This window comes from Suricata suricatta, chromosome 10, assembly GCF_006229205.1.
Source record: "Suricata suricatta isolate VVHF042 chromosome 10, meerkat_22Aug2017_6uvM2_HiC, whole genome shotgun sequence".
NCBI lineage: Eukaryota > Metazoa > Chordata > Mammalia > Carnivora > Herpestidae > Suricata > Suricata suricatta.
This window is the reverse complement of record NC_043709.1, coordinates 8,639,628-8,660,744: the sequence shown is the minus strand read 5'-3', so window position 1 is coordinate 8,660,744 and position 21,117 is coordinate 8,639,628. Positions and strand designations below refer to the sequence as shown.

General features: G+C 46.1%; 1 long non-coding RNA gene across 1 annotated transcript in view; it reads right to left on the bottom strand.

Moving 5' to 3' along the window:
- Positions 1-8,636: 8,636 nt before the first annotated feature.
- Positions 8,637-21,117, bottom strand: part of LOC115304474 — a 12,933-nt gene continuing 452 nt past the window's right edge. Inside the window, exon 2 of the long non-coding RNA XR_003914455.1 lies at positions 8,637-9,107. This is a non-coding gene — a long non-coding RNA (uncharacterized LOC115304474). The remainder of the gene's footprint in view (positions 9,108-21,117) is intronic.

Below are 21,117 nucleotides of genomic sequence, written 5' to 3'. Positions count from 1 at the left end.
AATCAAATATTATCTTGTTACTTCCCAAGGCTCCCTGTTGTTTCCTCGGGATTAAGCCTGAACTCCTTGAGGCTGCCGCCCAAGCCTCGGCCCTAACTGGCTATTCCTCCTCGTGTTTGCTGTGGCAGAGCACACACCCTCCTACATATCACCTTACACCTCCATCCCACCCAGTCCTGTTAACTTGACTCTGGACCTGGCCATTGCACGCTCACCCCGTTGATTAAAAAACCATTCATTTAATCTTCACACCATCCCTTGGGCGGGCAGCGCTGATCTCCCCTACTGGAAATAAGATTTCCCTTCTGGGGAATCTTTGGGGCCAGATGTGTTTCCAAAATCAGCACTTTTCATGTTTGAAATAAATCGTGCAATATGGTGCACATACTTATGTAAGCCTCCCCAAACTCTTTAATGAAACACATTAATTCTGTAAAAAATAAATACAAATACATTCTTATGGATGTATGAATGGCTTCACATCAGTTCAAGGCTGACTTTGCTGCCTAAAAGATTCAGATCGGTTTGGTGTTTGCTGTCCAATGACCTATGTTTTGAATTTCAGAATTGCAAACAAAGGACTATGGCCCATATTGTCTGTCTCCTCTTGTAGAGAAAACTAAGTTTCGGGCCAAGAGGAAATAGTTTGACAAAAGTCACACAATCAATGAAGGACAGGGCTCAAGGCTGACCCCGCTTGGGTTTTCACAACTCCGGACTTGGTGTTCAGTAACCCCCTCACTGGAAAGAGCTCTGGGGCCCCAAATCATTCACTCAGTAAGAAATACGTACTGAAGTCCTAAGGACACGTGGTGGCTCAGTCAGTTTCTCTCTCTCAAAATAAGTAAACTTTAAAAAAAAAAATACTGGGGCGCCTGGGTGGCTCCATCAGTTAAGTGTCCGACTTCCGCTCAGGTCATGATCTCTAAGCTCATGAGTTCAAGCCCCAAATGGGGCTCTGTGCTGATAGCTCAGACCCTGAAGCCTGCTTCAGATTCTGTGTCTCCTTCTCTCTCTCTGCCCGCCCCCTGCTCCTGCTCTGTCTCTCTCTCAATAATAAACATTTTTGAAAAATTAAAATTGCGAAGGGAGTTTAAAAAGGTTTGACAACGTCACTAGACAAACTATTCTCCCTAAAAGGAGATTCCCTCTTTACCATCAAGAGAGAAAAGAGAGATCAGGAGACTTTTGTCATTCCACTTGTGCATACAGCTCACTGGATTATTGTCTGGGACCTCAGTTTCCCCATCTGTCAAAGGAGGGATTCGTTCATTCATTTATTTAACAACTGTGTGCCGTGACGAACCTGCCCTGCTTAGCCTGTGCACAGCTCTGCGACACAGAAATCAAGCAGACACGAGGCTCATGCCCCTGACGATGCCACTTTGCCGACATCACAACTGAAACAGACGCCCGTGCCAAATATGATTGGAATACAAGGCAGGGTTGGCGAATCCCCCCAACTCGTGGGCTTCTGCTGAAGTGATGTTATTTGAATTGGGCCACAAAGGATGTTTATTTGTCAGGCAAAAAAAGGCAGCTGTCCAGGCAAAGGGAGCAATGTGTACAAAAGTACGGAGAATAAAAGATCTGCTCAAGGACCAGCTATGATTTGGTATTGTCCAGAGAGTAGGGGACAGTGGCAAGAGACAAGTTTAGGAAGATACATAGAGTTTAAATCTCAGCCTAAAATCTAAGGAAACTTCATCCTGAGGGCAGTGGGATGCACTACAAGTGTTTACGTACCCATCAAGGTGGGCGACCTGGGGACCTGATCAGCATGACCTGTAAAGTGAATACAAAGGAACCAAATCAGGAGATATTTAGGATCAACGCGATCTGGACACTCTTGGTAGGAGTCATTGGAGGCAGGATGGAGTAAGGAGGACATGAGGGCAAAAATCATGGTAACCATTATGGAATATTGGGTAAATATTACTTTTAGAAGGGCAAGATTTGTAGGTTTGAGATTCTTTGATGGGGTAAGCATTCCTTCCAAGAATGTGTCTAAGGCTACACACCAAAATGCGTGCAACTCAAGAAGAAAAAGGTAAGCAAATGAGGGAAGGGAAAGGAAATGAAGCCAGGAACAGATCATACCCAAAACACGCATCATAGAACTTTGTGTTTGTGCCAGAGTAGTCCTTCCGTTTGGTTCCGAGCCTCTGTGGCAGCCACATAAAAAAGAGAACTGTGATTACTAACAGGACCCACAATATCCACATGATAGAAACAAACAGGTAACTAAGAAGGAGTTCACTGTGCCTGAAATAAGGCTTGAAAGAAATTTCTCTGAGGAGACACAGAAATTTTTTCCTGAAGGCGCCAGCGTGGGCTGTAGCTGGTAATGCCCTGAGCATCTTCCCACAGTGGACTGTGTACGTGCCGTGCAGACCAATGAACGCATGGCACCACACCAGTATGATCTGCATGAGCTCTTTAGGAGAGGCCAAAACATGGGGGTTGGGCTACCTGATCCAAGATTGCTAGTTTAATCCAAAGATAAAATCCTGTGCCTGGTGGGGGCACCTGGCCAACTTGGTGGAGCATATGACCATTGATCTCAGGGTTGTAAATTTGAGCCCCACATCGGGTGTGGAGCCTACTTAAAAAAAAAAAAATCCAGGCGCACCTGGGTGGCTCAGTTGGTTGAGCATCTGACTCTTGATTTCGGCTCAGGTCACAATCTCACATTTCACGAGTTCAAGCCCCACATCAGCCACACTGCCAGTGCAGAGCATGCTTGGGATTCTCTCTCTCTCTCTCTCTCTCTCTCTCTCTCTCTCTCTCTCTCTCTCCTCTTATCTGCCCCTCCCATGTGTGCTATAAATAAATAAACAAGTAAATAAATAAAATCCAGAGTTTGGAAAGAAATTGACGTTATTAATAGATGGCCCTCCATCAATACTGTTTTTAAAATGGAACTTCTAGTAAGGAACAGGGAAGGATCTCAGGCTTCGTTCAAACACCTACAGGGCAGATGTCCTCTACGGCCAGTAAAGACCCTAGGTGTGGACCAACCTAGCGGCAGGTTAGGAGGATCTGAGCAAGAGCCAAACAGCGATGACATGAGGATGTTTCACGTTCATCTCGCTCACTAGACTGGAACTTCCTGTAGGCAGAGACCATATATCTTGTTCCCACATGTTCAGTACTCAGTGAGGGCCTGGTGCAGAGGTCTGAGTCACATCTGTCCGATGAGGGCATGAACACAGGGGACCCAAGCTAGAACGTCACAGTTTTACTGTCAAAGGCTGTCTCCCTTGTCCGCCTCTTTGTCATGAGCTCACACCTTGATCTTTTGTGCTGTCACTGACTGTTGCAAAACCACCAGGCCCAGATGAGAAGGTACTGGGGCCAGTGAGTCAGTTACTGTGAGCTTGTGGCATGAGTGCAGCCCAATGTCCCCGGGGCAGGAACCTGGGCACAGAGGCTCTAGGCCATGAAGCCCGCCCCCCCCATCCTTGCTCCGCTACCACCAGCGGTCAGGACGATGCCCCACAGAACTGGAGCCAGCTGGCCAGGGGGGCGTGGCAGCTCCTGCCCCTGTGCGGCCTGGGCCTGGTGCAGTTCTATGCACTCCCATTGGGGGCGCAGGTGAGCCTAGCAAATATGGCCTCCCGTTGCCTCTCGGTCTACTGGCTGGGCCCCTGTGTCCAGTGCTGCTGCAGCCTGCGGGTAGGCGGGGAGCTCACCCTCATCCAGACCAGGAAGCGGTGCCTAGAGGTGCCACTGCCTATCCGACAGGCCTTGTGGCAGCCACAGATCATCGTGTGGGGCCGGGACCTCCGGCAGCTAGCCACCCTGATGCACAGAGGCTGCCACCGCGTCCCACAGCTCCTGTGGCACTTCAAGAGGGACTCCAGCCTGGTCCTCCTCTGTGTGGCCCAGTGGGCCTACTGCAGCCTGGCCAGCTTGCACGGCGAGAACGGCAAGGCCTTGGGGCTGTCGCTACCATCCGTGGTGTATCCCTGCTCGTCCACTGCCTAGATAGGCTGTGAGTGGCCATGGGATGGGTAGGGCCGTCCATGCAGGGCGTGGCCTACCACCCCCGAGGTGGGCCAGGCTGTGTGGAGTGGACTCCAAAGACCTGGATGCGGTCATTGCCATCCTTCCAGCCACCCCCGTCCTTGTTAGCCAGCCCTTCCTTGGCCCTGACCCAGCCACCCCAGCAGCCCCCCAGTCTCCATCAGAACTGTGCCGCATGTTTGGGGACAAGGATGCCAGCTGGCGAGAAGGAGGCTGTGGCTTTGGGGCCACCCAGGAGCCCATTAGCATCAGGTTCCAGAACAGGAACAAGGTGGCCTTCAGGTGTTCATCAAGGCAGGCCCTTGCCCAGCAAGTCAAGGCCACCTGTGTTCTCATCATTCTTCTGTATATCTATGCCATGTCTCTCTTCATGCAGAACTTACAGTAAATGATCCCGTGATGCCAGCCTCTCGTATGTCCCCAGAGAGGTCGAATGGTATCAGATCTGTCCACTTAGACCTTGGCTGGGCTGGGTGGGGGGCAAAGGTGGGTGGTAAGCCACATGCACACCATGGGCTAGGCTGGGGGACCTGGTCTCAGCTCTATCACCACTGTGTGTCCCTGGGGAGGTTCCTTTACCTTTCATAGCCTCAGTTTCCTCTTTTGTAAAATGTAGATAATAGGACTCCAGAGGAGGGGTAGATACCACTGAGCAATTTGCAAATTGTAGAGTGCTCTCTTCCTTCTTTAAGTCCCCTAACAGAGGGTATAAGAACTCCTTGGAGACAACTTTCATATTGTATTAAAGGCTATAAAAAGAAGACCCAGATAAATGGAGTGAAGTAGTCAATTCATGGATCAACGGACCTAGTGTCTTAAAAATGTTAGTCTCCAAATTAATCCATAAAGTCATTGGGATTCCAACCAAAATCCCAAAGGACTGATTCTAAGATGTATTAGAAAGTCAAGGTCCTTGGGGCACCCGGGTGGGTCTGTTGGTTAAGCATCTGACTTCAGCTCAGGTCATGAACTTGCAGTCCATGGGTTCAAGCCCCACGTCTGGCTCTGTGCTGACAGCTCAGAACCTGGAGCCTGCTTCAGATTCTGTGTCTCCTTCTCTCTCTGCCCCTCCCTAGTTCATGCTCTGTCTCTTGTGCTTTCAAAAATAAATAAACATTGAAAAAGAAAGAAAGAAAGAAAATCAAGGTCCTTGAAAATTTAGGGCATTTGTGAAAAAATAGAGCCAAGATGGGGACTTATTTTACCAAATATTAAGACATACTACAAAAGCACAGCAGTGAAAACAATGTGGTAGTGGCAGGAAAAACAGGCAGATGAATGGAATAGAATGCAAAACCCCAAAAATAGGCCAGCTACACATGGAAACTTGATACATGAAAAAGTGATATCCCAAACCTGTATGAGAGCATGATAATTTAGCAAAAGGGGTTGGAGAAATTGGTTCGCGCCATGAGAAAATAAATACACATGAATCTTGTAGTGGATTGAAGGTGTTCCTCAGAAGATATGTCCACCTGTCAAAGTGGCCTCATTTGGGAAGAAGTCCTTTGCAAAAGATTCTTTGAATCAAGGATCCTGAGATAAGATCATCCTAAATTAGGATGGGCCCTAAACCTAATGACTAGTATCTCTTATTTTTTCAAGTTTATTTATTTATTTTGAAAGAGACAGAAACAGCACAATGTGGGCGGGGGGTGGGGGTGGGGGAAAGGAAGAGAGAATCCCAAGCAGGCTCCATGTTATCAGCACAGAGCCCAGCGTGGGGCTTGAACCCATGAAACTGTGAGATCATGACCTGAGCTGAAACCAACAGTTGGACACTTAACCAGCTGGGCCACCCAGGCGCCCTTGACAAGTATCTTTATAAGAGAAACTAAGGGAAGGAGAAACACAAAGGGGAAGGCTATGCTAAGAGGGACACAGATGAGCCAAGAAATGTCAAGGATTGCCACCAGCCACCAGAAGCTGGGAGAGAAGCTTCTCCTTCAGAGCCTCCGAAAGGAACCCACCCGGCTAGCACCATGATTGCAGACTTTTCTAGCACTGTGAGAGGGTAAATCTGTTGTTTTCAGCCACCAAGCTTTCGGTAACTTGTCACAGGAGCCACAAGAGACAGATACGGATCCTCACTTTTTGTCTCAGCCCCATACCTAAGGTCCAAAATTTTTTGAGGTGCTCTACCAATGCAGATTGGTATTATTTATGTTATTACAATGCTTTGTATGTGCCCAATGCATTTATGAGCCTTTCGGAAATAATCTTAGCTGCCCTTCATTGAGAGCAGAACAATCTTTTATTTCGTTCGATTAGTCAACCCTTTTGGGAAAGCACTCTTCCATCAGCTCCATTTAAGAGCTCAGGAAACCGTCTCAAAAGAACTTAGTAACTTCCTGGGGCGCCTGGGTGGCTCAATTGGTTAAGTGTCAGCCTTCAGCTCAAGTCATAATCTCACAGTTTGTGGGTTCAAGCTCTGAGTCGGGCTCTGTGCTGACAGCTCAGAGCCTGGAATCTGCTTTGGATTCTGTGTCTCCCTGTCTCTCTGCCCCTCCCCAACTTGTGCTCTTTCTCTCTCTAAATTAAACAAACACAAAGGTTTGACGTATTAAAAAAAAAGAATTTAGTAACTTCCTGAGGTCATATAGCAGAATTCATGCCTTCAACCATGAGCCTTCATGTCCCTATGTTTAGAATGGGCTCTTTCGAGGGTTCTGACACCTCCGTCACTGACACCACTAGCAGGGAGGTGTCCGGGAGACAGGCTCTGCTGAGTTCCCTTGTCCCCAGGCCAAGAGTGTATATACATATACGTATGAATATTATATGTATGTACATGTATATACACAGGTGTATATGTATATATGATTCTATGAATGACATCAGATCCCAGTGTCCCCTCTTAGACTTTTGCCTGTGCTATTCCCACTTGTTTGCTGTTCACAGAGTCTGCTCGCCTCCCCAACCTTCAACATGCTAAATCCAGGCCACAGCCCCCTCCTGCCTGGATTGCTGCGCCAGCCTCCAGAAGCATCCTTTTGTCCCCCTCTTGCTCCTAAAATCCCAACAGGCTCACCTTCCATTCATCCACAATCCAAGTTAGGACACCTGCCTGGGAAACAGGGTCTTTATAGGGAAGAAAGTGTTTCAGAGTATGAACAGTTTTACAGGCTTATATACTTTTTTACATCTTGTAAAAGTTCAAAAGATTATAGGTTACCAGTTGGGGGGAATCACAAGTTTTATCAGAAAGGAATGCGGGGAGTAGGAGCATTGAAAGATACCCCAAAGGGGGCGCCTGGGTGGCTCAGTCGGTTGAGCATCTGACTCTTGGTATCAGCTCAGGTCATGATTTCAAGGTCATGAAATGGAGCTCCGCATTGGGCCCCATGCTGGGCGTGGAGCCTGCTCGGGATTCTCTCTCTCTCTCTCTCTGAAAATAAATAAATAAACATATTTTTTTTTAAGTGGACAAGATGGTATTCCTCCAGGTGCCCATTCACAAAGCAGGTGTACACTATGTGTGTGGTGGGCCATAAGTCAGGCTTTTGGTTTGAACAAAGTTTATATACAGTCGTGTTGACTTAGAAGGAAATCCAAAGTGGTTTCCCTCATATCTCAGGACTTTGGAGAGTTTTTCTGTCTTCGGTTATACTCATTACATATAACTCATTATATAATTATAATATCCATCATCTCAGTCAATCCTCCGAATCCCTTAAACCAGGGTTTCTCATACTTTTAATATGCAAACAAATCACCAGCCTTGTTAGAATGTGAGTTTGACTCATGAAGACTAGGTCTGCTGCTGTTCCATGAGGCACCCTTTAAATAGCAAGGCCCAAAGTACATTTTTTAAAAATGTTTATTTTATTTTGAGAAATAAAGTGTGCGTGTAGGAAGGGGGCAGAGAGGGAGGGAGAGAGTATCCCAAACAGGCTCTGTGCCACCAGCACAGGGCCCAACGTGGGGCTTGATCCCAGTAACAGAGAGATCATGACCCAAGCCAAAATCAAGAGTCAGACCCTCAACCCACTGAGCTACCCAGGAGCCCACCGAAGTACATTTTATTAACTGTCCATTGCATAGCTCGGATTACTGAGGCTCTGAGAGGTTGAGGGTCCCAAAGCTGGCAAATGTTGGGAGGGGTTTTAGAGACCAGGTAAAGAAGAGGTTCTTCAGCATGGGCTGTGTGTCAGAATCACCTGGGGAGATTTTAGAAATTCTGACTCCCAGGCTGAATCTCAGAACTGTTAAAAAGAAAACCATCGGCTCAAAATGGCATCCTTTAGGCTAAGTCACCAAACCAGGGCTTAATACCTAACCTAATGTAGTTTCATCCTCCCCCCAGAAATGTAGTCTTAACCAGTCATGAATTTTCTGACCAACGCCAATGAGGTCATCCATCACACGGGCCCTCCCCATTCCCCAGAGGAAGATGAGGTCATCCACCTAACAGGACCCCTGTCCTTCCTATGAAGGGAAGGTGACCTTGCTTCAAACAATCCTCCATTCCTTTTGCTTGTAACTTCGTTGCTTCACCCTCCTTGCTATGAAGACCTCCCACTTTGTACAGATTCTTGGAGCCCCCCTCCTCTTGCTAGATGGGATGCTGCCGGATTCGTGAATTGTTTAATAAAACCAACTAGATCTTCAAATATACTCAGTTGAATTTTTGTTTTTTAACACAACAAACTGCAATTTCTGGGAGTGAAACCCAGAACATCAGGCATTTTGAAAAGTTCTCTAGATGATTCTAAAATGTAGCCAAAATTGAGAACCACAGGATTGAAGAATTCCATATGCAGGTCAAGTTGGTAGGTTTCAATATCCACCCATCCACCCAATCTCTTCTAGATTGGGGATGTGTGCCCAGTTCTGCCCTGGTGATCAGGGATTTGGGGATGAATCCATCTGCTGTTCATTCGAGGTAACTGGAGAGGTAGGAGGGAGCTGGAGATGGGAGAGGAGGAGAAGCACATCTTCTAGAAGAAGGCAGCTCTCCTTAGAGGTGATAAGGTTTCTGTGGCCTGCCCTACAGACTCCAGGGTTGGGTCATTTCTGTGGGGTAGGCCTCCCAGGACCTAGGGTTACCCTCATGTGCTTCTTGGACACAGAATCCCCTGCAAAATAATAAATGCACATCAGTTATGACTCACCTGATCTGAGATTAAAACATTGCATGGTCATTCATTCACTATATATTTATCGTGCACCTAGTGTTTGCCTGTTTGCCAGGCACTGTTCTAGGCATTTGGGATACGTCAGTGAATAAAATGATGTTCCCTACCCATTGGGAGCTTACATTCTAGCCTTAGTGATAAAAATAGCATGGAACAGAGGCAGGTACAGACAAACAGACCAAAAGGAATAAAGGGTAGAGAAGCAGATCTCTGTGCACATCAGGATGTGATCCATGATCAAGGAGCCAAAAGACCATGGGGCAGATGTGTTGATGAATGACACATACGGTGTGGGGAGAACCAACTCAACTCTGGGAGGAAAAATTGCATCTTTTACCTACACCGTATCTGAAGGCAGATTCTAGGTAGATTAAAGCAATTTAAGACTACAGGGGGCGCCTGGGTAGCTCAGTCAGTTGAGCATATGGTTCTTGATTTCAGCTGGGCTCATAATCTCATGGTTTGTGGGACCGAGTCCCGCGTTGGGCTCTGTGCTGGCAGTGGAGAGTCTGCTTGGGATTCTCTCTCACTCTCTCTCTCTGCCCCTTCCCTGCTCACATGCGCTTTCTCTCACTATCTCAAAATAAATGAATAAACCTTTAAAAAAAAAGACTATAAAGATAATTTTATTTAATTTTTTAAAAATTTTAAAATATGGGAGAAAAATCTCTGTGACCTATGGATGCTGAAAGTCTTAAATAAGGCCCCCGAAACACAAATCGTGAGGGGGAAATGATTGTATCGGGCTGTGTCAAAATTAAGGATTGCTTTACAGAGAAGGACATTATAAATAATTAACACTCACAGAGTACTCACTAGTACTATTCTATAGTACTATTCCCAGCAGTCTTCTATGTGTTTACAAATGTTACCCCTCTTTTTTTTTTTTTACATTTTTAAAATTTATTCTTGAGAGACAGAGGAAGACAGAGCGTGAACAGGGAGAGACAGAGAGAGAGGGAGACACAGAATCTGAAGCAGCCTCCAGGCTCTGAGCTAGCTGTCAACCCCAACATGGGGCTCAAACCCATGAACCGTGAGATCATGACCTGAGCCAAAGTCAGACGCTCAACCAACTGAGCCACCCAGACGCCCCCAAATGTTACTCCTCTTAATCCAACCATTCTTGGTGCTCCCCGAGGCAGAGACCAAAGTGGCCCAGGGGCCCCAAAGGCTTTCTGCTCTCTGGAAAGGGCCAGAGAGCACATGTTCTGGCTTTGTGAACCATGCAACTGTAGGGATCCTAAGGGCAACCCCGCGGCGGAAGGATTATTGTGAGCTAAAGACACCTGAACACACCCCTTTGCAAGAAACCTCTTTGCTGCCTTACGCAGGACTTCCTGAAAGATACGGCCACCATAAACCCCCAGTCCGGCTGACTCACAGCCAGAATGGAGACTAACCATCACAACCTGAATAGTTGCTTAAACAAACTTTATTGGAAACTGTCACACCTTCTATCTGCTCTTCCATAAAAGCCCTTTCTCCCCATTCCCTATCCCCTGATCAAGTGGGTGCAGAAACCCTTCTCTTCCCTTTCCTTTAATTCAGTGGTTCTTGAAGCCAAAGAGAACAGTGGGGCTGGAGCAGGAGTTGGAGACAGCTCCAGGGTCCTTCCGCTCAGGATGGGAAGTAAGATGTGGGCATGCGCACAATGGGGTGCTGGGCACCATCTGGAATGAACAAGTCAGATGTTCCTGCTTCAACACAGATAAGCCTTACTACCAGAATGCTGAGTCCAAAAAGGGAAGAAACAGCAATATTTAATACTTTTTTTAAAGGTTATTTATTTTTAGTGAGAGAGAAAGAGCATGAGCAGGGGAAGGAAGAAATAGCAATATTTATAGCTCAATGCCACGAGCAATATTTAGAGCCCTATTTAAAAACACAAATAAGGGTGCATATGTTGGTAGAGCATATGATGCTTGACCTTGGGGTCGTGAGTTCAAGCCCCACAGTGGCTGTAGAGATTACTTTAATAAATAAATCCTTTTTTTAATGTTTTTTATTTATTTTTGAGAGACAGAGAGAGACAGCGTGAGCAGGAGAGGATCAGAGAGAGAGTAAGACACAGAATCTGAAGAAGGTTCCAGGCTCTGAGCTGTCAGCACAGAGCCTGACGTGGGGCTCGAACCCACGAACCATGAGATCATGACCTGAGCCACCCACGTGCCCCAATAAATAAATCTTAAAATGCAAATAAATAAAAACACAAAGAAACACAAAGGCATAAGTAATTCACTTACAAGGTGCATGCATATTCGGAGAGACCTATATACACTACATTAGAGCAACGGGCAGTGGATCAGGTGGGGAACATGGTAGAAACACAAATGCCCAGGCCCACTCTGTCACTGTCCTGGGCCTCCACTTTCTTTCTGAGCTCGCCTGGGAGGCTGATGCACACCAAGTGTGGGAACCTCTGCTTTCAAAACTGGTGTGAGGAGGGGCCTGGGAATGAGGGGCAGGGGAAAGGGAAGACAGAGGAGACAAGAGAGAGTGTTTGACCCAGTTGGAGATGGTATAACCTGTTTCAAGCTGAGGAGACCAATAAACTCAGCTGTTTGCACTAAAGGTGCATAAACAATAATAATAATTATTATTAATATGCTAATTGTAGGCATAGAAAATAATCGTGCTTCCTTCCATCTAGCCTTCTATGTTCTCAGCTGGGGCTCTGTCATAAGTGACAGATTAACAAGAGAAAAGCGAACAGAAGTGTATGAATACTGTATATCTCCCACTGTATATGTGGGAGAAACCCACGGGTGGGTAGCTCAAAGGGATGGCTAAAACTTGGGCTTATCTGACATCTTCCACCAAGAATAAACACGTTTGTAGAGAAGGGCAGGGCAAAGAAAATTGTGTTAGGCTTCCAAGGGTGGCAAACTGTGGGAAAGGGACTATGTGGGGGGAGGGGAAGAGGGACTAATGGAATGTAGTTTGTTTTCAGATTCCATCTGGGGATGCCATCGAGCTCATAAGAGTCTAGAGGGGTCTCCAGTAAAGGAAAAGTTAAACCCTAGAAAGGGAGAAGGGAAAGAGAGCTTTTCCGGCATTTGCTACTTTTTAATTGCTTTCAGCTCAAAATAATTCTTATGTCAAAGAGGCATATTTTGGGGTGTCATATTCCAGTTTCCGTCAATGATATTTCTGTACAGTGAAATAGTTTGCAGTCTGTTAACCAGAATTAGGTAGCTCTATATATAGCGACGTGAAAAGACTTCCAAGACACATCGTCAAGGGAAAAAAAGCAAGTCATGGGAACAACACAAATGCTTTCATCCTATTTATTTAAAAATTAGATATATAGCCAAGCATGCAAAGTGAGTAAATTCATAGACAGCCAACCAGAAGGTGGCTTAAACTGTGGATACTTTTGAGGAGTGTGGGGGCCTAAGGGGTGGAAGGGAAGGCAGCTTTCCCAGATGGTCCTGTATAGCCCGCTGTGTTCTTCACAAGAATGTACTCATTGTTAATTACTTGTGCAATTTTTAAAAATAAAAATCAAAGTGAACTTCTGAGAAGAAACAAAACAAGAATCATCTGCACTTTTTCAAAATATAGATACCACCCTGGAGCCTGCTGAATCAGAAGCGGGGGGCAAAGGAGGCACCGCCAGGTGCTAAAAGAACTCCAGGTAGTCTGATGGGCACGCCCCCCTTAAGCACCGCTCAATGAGGGAAAGTTTGGGCAAATCACTTAAGCTTGTAATCCAAGTAATTGTAAAAGTCTTTTCTGTACACCAGAAAGCTCTTTGGGGACATCACAAAGCTCTGATTGGGAGGCTCTGAGCAAAGCCCTTCCCATCTCTGGGTCTGAGTCCCTTCTTTCAGAAAATGAGGAGGTTGGACCAGAATCTCTTTAACGGATGATCCTGGGTCCCTTCCATTTTTACCTTTTAGGATTCTAGGTGGGCTGTGTTGTTAATCCAACCAACCAAGACCTAATTACTAAGTTGCTAAAAACAAACCACCAGATAACTGTCCTGCTATTGAATACAGAATCAAAGTAGAAAATCACCCCTTTGTCATCCCTAATTGAGTCAGGCAAGCTTCTCCAAGAGATGTGAAAAACATTGGGTGAAACACAGAAAACAGTATAGCCTTGGGGCATCTGAGTGGCTCAATCGGTTCAGCTCCTGACTCTTGATTTCGGCTCAGGTCATGATCTCACGGTTCGTGGGTTCAAGCCTTGTATCGGGCTCTGTACTGACAGCTCAGAGCCTGGAGCCTGCTTCGGATTCTGTGTCTCCCTCTCTCTCTGCCCCTTCCCCACTTGTGCTCTGTCAGTCTCTGTCTCAAAAATAAAGAAATGAAAAAAAAAAAAAAAGAGTTGATGTTGCAGTCTTGGGTCCAAACTCTCTCCATTTTGGGAACTCTCTGTTTTCTAGCTTAAGGCCTTCAACTGACCAGATGAGGCCCACCCACATTCCTGAGGGTCATCTCCTTCACTCAGTAAACAAAGCCTACGTGTTAATCACATCTACCAAGTGCTTTCACAGCAACTAGATTAGCGTTTGACCAAACAACTGGGCCGCATGCCCACCGATCAACTGTACCGAGGCATTTATTCACTCGAGCATCCACCTCACTAACCCCTTTAAGCTGTATCTGGGCCCTTGTTTTTTCCACCTTTATTTCAACATTTATATTTTTCATTTCTTCTGCTTGATTCGCTTTCCCTGCTTCTCGTTCCTTTTTGATGTTGCTAATGTCTTCCTTTATCTCCGCATCATGCTTATTTCAAATTCTTGGTTTGTCCTAATACCCCTGCTTCAAATGGTATATGTCACGCCCTTTGTCGACTTTATTTAAAAGGGAGTTGTTCAGCTTAGCTGTCTAGGTGTTTTAGCCACTGAGCCCCTTCCCCCTCTGTACAGGGATCTCAATTATTCAATCTAGTTGTGTGTATTGAGTGAAGTAAAAGCCCAGTTCCTGGTGTGTGTTAATCCCAAGAATTTTAAATAGAGGGGAGGATTAGCCGAAGGAAGCTGGGGAGGGGCAGAAAGTTCCAGCGTTCACAAGACAGCTGCAAACACTCCCTCTGGCTGACACTGCCCCCCCCAGCTAATTATGGTTTCACCTTGAACCAGTCTCCTAGCTGGCCTTCTGCATCCTGCTGATTTGGAGAGGCGGGTGAGTGAATGAATCCGGAGAGCGGCTGGCTTCCAACTGGCACACAAAATTCATTTGTGTGAATGGTGTGAGGTAGGAACCCAACCTCATTTCTTTCCCCATACGGATGGCCAATGTCCCCCGCACTGCTCATGCACTAAATGGGCTCTTCTTCCGTTTGGAAGGTCACTTCTGTACGTCACATTCCCAAATGTTCGTCGTTCTGTTGCTGGGCTCTGCGTTCTGGTCCATTGTTCTGTTTGTCTATCCTCTGATTCACGACAGCTTTATAACAAATCTTTACCTCTGCTATGTCTCTCTGGTAGAACCTGCCCTTCTTCCTCAAAATTGGATTGGCAATTCTTGGCCTTTTGTTTTTCCATAAGAATTTAGAATCAGCTCCTAAGCGAACTAAGGCAGTCACAGAAAGACAAATGCCATATGATTTCACTCATATGTGGAACTTAAGCAACAAAACAAATGAACATGGGCGGGAGAGGTAGAAAAACCTGTTAACGGACCCTTCACTACAGAGAACAAACTGATGATTACTGGAGAGGCAGGTGGGGGGAGGGACTGGGTGAAACAGGTGATGGGGATTAAGGAGGGCACATGGGATGAGCACCAGGTGTCCTCTGTAAGTGTTGAAGCACTAAATTCTATACACCTGAAACTAATATTACATTGTATGATAACCAACTGGAATTTAAATTAAAACTTTAAAATAATAATAATAAAGAATTTTAGAGTCAGCTTACCAAGTCCCACCGAACGTCTTGTTGATTTGTGGACAGGAATTGCATTGACTCTATGCATCAACTTGGGAAGACTTGAGATCTTTACAATATTGAGTTTTTACACACAGTTATCTTGGACTATCTCTCCATTTCTTCAAGTCTTCTTTATTGCCTTTCATTTTAGAGTTTTCTTTCTAAACATCTGTCCATTCACCTCCTTTTAAATGATTCCTCATTGCAGGGTGCCTGAGTGGCTCGGTCGGTTAAGCGACTGACTCTTGATGTCTGCTCAGGTCATGATCTCAGGTTGTGAGGTTGGGGCCCCTGTCGGACTCTGTGCTGTGTCAGTGCGGAGCCTGCGTGGAAGTGTCTCCCTCCCTCGTTGCTTTGCCCTCAGCCCTCTGGTTCACCCTTCCGCTGAGAGTATGTCCCTCTGAGCATCAGAGCTTTACGTGGGGTCCAAATCAACTCCCGCCCCTTGATGGGCCCAGACAGTCTCTCTGGGTTCAAGCCTTCCTTTTTCTTTGTCCTTTTTATGGTCCATTCCTGTTCTGGTTTTTCTTTCCTATCATTTTAGTTTTTTGGCCATCCATATTGCTGGTTTCTTTTTCCTTCCTTCCTTCCTTCCTTCCTTCCTTCCTTCCTTCCTTCCTTCCTTTTCAAGATCTTTTCCTTTGAGGATTCCAAACACTTATTTTAAAGATAAAGTCTCTGGGGGCCCCTGGGTGGTTCAGTCAGTTAGGCGTCTGACTTGGTTTTGGTTCAGGTCATGATCTCATGGTTGTTGAGTTCAAGCCCCAAACCAGGCTCTGCACTGTGGCACCTGCTTGAGATTCTCTCTCTCCCTTTCTCTCTGCCCCCCTTCTCACACACTCTCTCTCTCACTCTCAAAACAAATAAACATTAAAAATTTTTTTTAAAAAGATAAATTCTTTCTATTTTCCATAAATCATCCCATCTGTGGTGACTTCATTTTCTGCTTGTGAGTGGTGAATTTCTTGCCTATAGGATTTGTTTTAAACATTTATGAGAAACAGAGCAAGACAGAGCACAAGCAGGGGAGGGACTGAGAGAGAGGGAGACACAGAATCCCAAGCAGGCTTCAGGCTCTGAGCTGTCAGCACGGAGCCCGACGTGGGGCTCAAACTCATGGACTGCCGAGATTATGACCTGAGCCGAAGTCAGAGGCCCAACCCACTGATCCACCCAGATGCCCCTTGCCTACAGGATTTCAACAAGGCTTCTGGATTTTTGATTTGCAGCCTCATTTGTAGAGGAAGGGTTTTCTTATGCTGTTTTCCTCTGTGCTTACCCTCTGTCCCCAGGAGACTTGCCTCTGCCAGGCTTCCAGACGCGCAATCCAGAAGCACATCTCATAGTTTAGGGCCCCTTCTGTGGACATATAGGGGCCACTGAAACTTCAGTTGAAGAGCCTGTGGAAGGATTACTTTGGCATGGGCCAGGGGGATGGGGGTGAAGCGCCAGAGAGCAAGCTAAATCTTCATCCTCCCTCTCTGAATCCACCACTTTCTCTAAATCAGAGTCTCAGGCAGAGATCCCCACGGTTACAGTGTTTGCTTCCTTTCCCAGTGGCAGAGCGCCACCCCCTTGGCTGGCTTCATGCAGGAGCCCGGCTCAGGTTCTGCCTCTTGTGCAGCATCTTAGACTATTACTCTACAGAAGCCAAACTTTCAGTGGCTGTGTGGGTCCAGAGTCCCAGAGCCCCCGGCTTCAGCCCTCTCCCCATTTTGCATTCCTGCTGCACAGGGCTGGTTATTTTTGAGCCTGGATGGGTTTATTAAAATTTCCCGTCTTATATTTTGTTCACCATTGCTCCATGTCTGGTGCAGAAGTGCTCTTGCCTTGTTATGGTTGTTGTCTATTGCTGCACAGCAGGTCACTCCAAAACTTAATAGCCCAGAACAACAGCCATTTTATTGTGTTGTGATGTTTTGCTTCAGGACCTTGGACACCAACTGAGTGGTTCTTTTTTCCCATGTGGCACTAACTGAGATCCCTTGGTAGCGCTGAGGTCATCAGTAGGTCTGGAGGGTTCGGGACAGTGGTGGCGTTGGCTAGAAGGCTGGGCTCAGCTGGGATTCTTGCCCCAGAGAGGGTACATGAAGTCTTGGTGGTTCTGACATAGTCAGACTTCTTACATGACAGCTCAGGGCTGTGTGCCAGGAGATGGAAAAAATGAACATTGATGTTTTCTTAAGGCCTGGGCCAGGAAAATGGCAAAAGTGTCATTCAATTAATCAACTGATCCACTATCACAGCCCTGCCCATGTTCAAAGGGGAGAGACATAGGCACCTGCTTTCCATGGGAAGAGGATCAAAGATTGTGGCCATAGTTCATCTGCCACCCTACGTTATATTTTCCCCTGGACAATAAGATCCTTCAGGTGAGATGCCCTGTGCTATTGGATCCAGAGGGTTTTCGGCGACTTGGCACACAGTGGTGTTACATATATATTGAACAAATGACTAGATGAATTTAGTACATAGGCTCTGAGCTAATTAGACCTGTGGGCACTTCCTTCATCCCGTCGCTGAGGAAAGAATGGGACCACCATGCCAGCTAAAGCACCGCCAAGCAGCTCTCCAGAGACACCTGGCGCAAATTTTTAAGATCTTAATTCTGCCGTGGTTCATCCGCCCAAAGCCCCCGAATGCATTGCCCCTCTGCCCAGGCAAGTCCACACTCCCGAAGAAAACAGCCCTAACACCTTCCATACCGAAGCGGCCTCAAGGGGGCAGGAGAGAAGGACCGAAGGCTAGTTGCAGCTCCGGCTGGACCGGGAACTCGAATTACTGGGCAGGGCAAGATCAGGAAGCTCTGGATTTGCAAAACCTCGAAAGGCAAAGAGCAGCCTGACTTCTTCCTTTGACCTTGCCTTTAACAGGGATCGGAGACACAAGCAGTGGAGGAGGAAGAGGAGGGTGTTTCTATAGCGCACAATGATAGGTATTGAGTTAGAGATGCACGTGTGACCCTGGAAAACTACTCATCACTTATAACTTCGTGCTTCTAAGAAAATGCTTAAATAACTTATTGTACACACCCTGAAAACCAACTGGGGCGGGGTGGCCAACAATGTTTACTAAGCTCAGGGCGCCTGGATGGCTCAGTTGGTTAAGTGTCCAACTCTTGATATTGGCTCCAGTCACCCTCTCATGGTTCATGGGATGGAGCCCTGAGTCCGGGCCAGCATGGAACCTGCTCAGGATTCTCTTTCTCTCCTTCTCTCTCTGTCCCTCCCCTGCTTGTTCTCTCTCTCTCTCTCTCTCTCTCTCTCTCTCAAAATAAACAAATATTAAAAAAGGGTTTTTAATTTAAAAAATGCTTACTCAGCTCATTCTTTATATCAAGCACTATTCTGAGTATATTTTGTGCATACATTCGTTTAATCCCGATGATAATCCTCAGGTTTATTTATAATAAAGTACTTTTTTATTTCCATTTTTCATATGAGGAAACAGGCCCAGAGAGGTGAAGATATTTCCCCAAGGTGACTCAGAGACTGTTGGACAGAGCACAGACTTCCATCCAAGAGTATCTGAGTCTAAAGCTCAGGTTCCAAAGCACCCCCCTTTCTGAGATTTAAATTCACTGGTGTGATGAAATCTTAAAGCTGGAAGGCTTAGGAACAGTCTCTAAATTCTTCACCACTTATGCACCCCATGCCTAACATAAAGTCTTATGTAGGGCGGACTTCCAATAAATATTTATTGGAAGAATAAGTGAATGAATATTATTTACTGATGTGGTCCATCACACTCACACAGATTTATTTTCCATTAAAAAGAATTGTGTAGGGGAGCCTGGGTGGCTCAGTCAGCTAACCATCTGACTTTGGCTCAAGACATGATCTCACGGTTTGTGGATTCGAGCCCTGTGTTGGGCTCTGCGCTGACCGCTCAGAACCTGGAGCCTGTTTCTGATTTCTGTGTGTCCCTCTCTGTCTCTGCCCCTCCTCTGCTCATGATCTGTCTCTCTCTCTCAAAAATAAATAAACACTAAACATTTTTAAGTAAAAAATTGGGTATAATTTACATACAGTGAAAATCACCCTTTTATGGACAAATATATAGTAAATTGTATAACCATCCCCACAAACAAGGTATAAAATGACTCCATCATGCCCCCCAATTTTCCCAGCGCCCCTTACTAGTGAATCCTAAAATGCCCTCCAGCCGCACTTCAGTCCGTAGCAACCATTGATCTGTTTTCTGTCCTATAGTTTTGCTTTTGCAAGAAGGGCAAAAAAGAAAAAGGATCGTGCCTTCTGTAGTCTTTTGAGTCTGGCCTCAATATAATATAACACAGGTTGTTGAGTGTATCGATTGTTCCTTCTTTTTTATTCCTGTGTCGTATTCCATGGCAGGGAGCACGCCGGTTTACCTCCAGTCAGGGGACATTTGGGTTGTTACCAAGTCTAAAGCTGTTATAAACATTCCTGTGCAGGGTTTTATATGAACATAACTTTTTTATCCAGGGTAAATATCTAGGAGAGGGATTACAGGGTCATATGGTAAAGGTAAAAGGTAAAAGGTAAAAGTTACCTTTATAAGAAACTGCTGGCCTGTTTTTCTAAGTGGCTGTACCACTTTGTATTTTCACCAGCAAGTACGAGAGCTCCAGATGTTCTCAATCCTCATTAGCACTTGATACTGTCAAATGAAACTTTTTTAAGCCATTTAAACAGGTATGGGGAGTAGCCCATCTTTGTTTTAATTTGCATCTCCCTAATGACTAATGACAGTAAGCATCTTTTCATGTGCTTCGTTGCCATCTGTATGTCTTTTCTGGTGACATGTTAGCTGTTCAAATCTTTTGCCCATGTTTTAAAGAGCAGATTGTTTTCTTACTATTGGCTTTTTAGAATTCTTTATATACTTGGGATGCAAATTCTTTATCAGGTATATGCTATGTGTAAAGATTTTCTCCCAGATTGTGTTTGGCCCTCATTTATTCTTGTAGCAATGACTTTTCAAGAGCGGTTCGTAGTCTTCATGAAGTTCAATTAATCGGTTGTTTTCGTTTATGCATCATGCTCTTGGCGTTGTAGCTAAGAACTCTTTGCCCAACCCAAAGTCACAAAAATTCTCTTTTGTTTTCTTCTAGAAGTTTTATAGAATCATAGCAGCTCCCTTATGAGGTTGCTATATTAAACTGAGCCATGTGGAAAGCCCGTAGCCCTGCACTCTGTGCCAGCACAGAGCTAATCCTCAGTACACAGAGCCTAAGACGCACATTTGGCCAGGTGGAATTTACAAGAAGTGCCCTCACAGCCACCATGTTTCCTCTGCACAGATCTGTGTCCTTCCATCGCAGAATGACAAGATACCAGGGCCGCAAAGCCTCTGCAGGTGTCCTTGTCCGACCCAATCCTGGATCCGATGGAGGTACCCAGACACACGGAGAGAGGCCGTAAGAACTACAGGTGGTGGGAAGAGCCAGACCTGGAAAGTTCTTCCCACTGCAACTCCATCCTATTTCCATGAAACCTCGATGTCCAACCCAAGCTGTGATGGGGTTCTCGGGACCAGGGTCTATTTACTGAGCACCTACTATGTAGAAATGCTTGGCTACAGAATGTTGGCTACAGCAGCAAATTAGATAGCCAAACGCAGAGACTAGCAGAAGAAAACAATGAACAAATAATTACATAATTAATTAGTGAATTAAGGAAAAGGGTAGGGTGTGTGTGTGTGTGTGTGTGTGTGTGTGTGTGTGTGTGTGGTGGGGGGTATGTCCAGTAAAAACTTCGTTGCCCTTCCTCAGCCTCCTCCTCTGTGCCAGGTGTCGCAGGCCCCTCCCGGCTGGGGGAGGGAGGGGAGGGAGAGGTGGTGCACAGACACCGGGGCCCACGTGATCTCAGCCTAAAAGCAAGGTGCAAAGGTCCTGGGAGAGGTGGGGGCAGTGCTTTGGAAGTCATACATTCGTGGACCACTGGTTCATTGGGGAAATCTGCATGCGACACCTGCTGTGTAGGAAGACAAACGTGGCCCCTGCCCTCTCTGTTGGGGGTCAGACAGCGACAGGAAACCAATAACTAGGAAGGTTTCAGCAAGAACCTTAGGCTCGAAGGG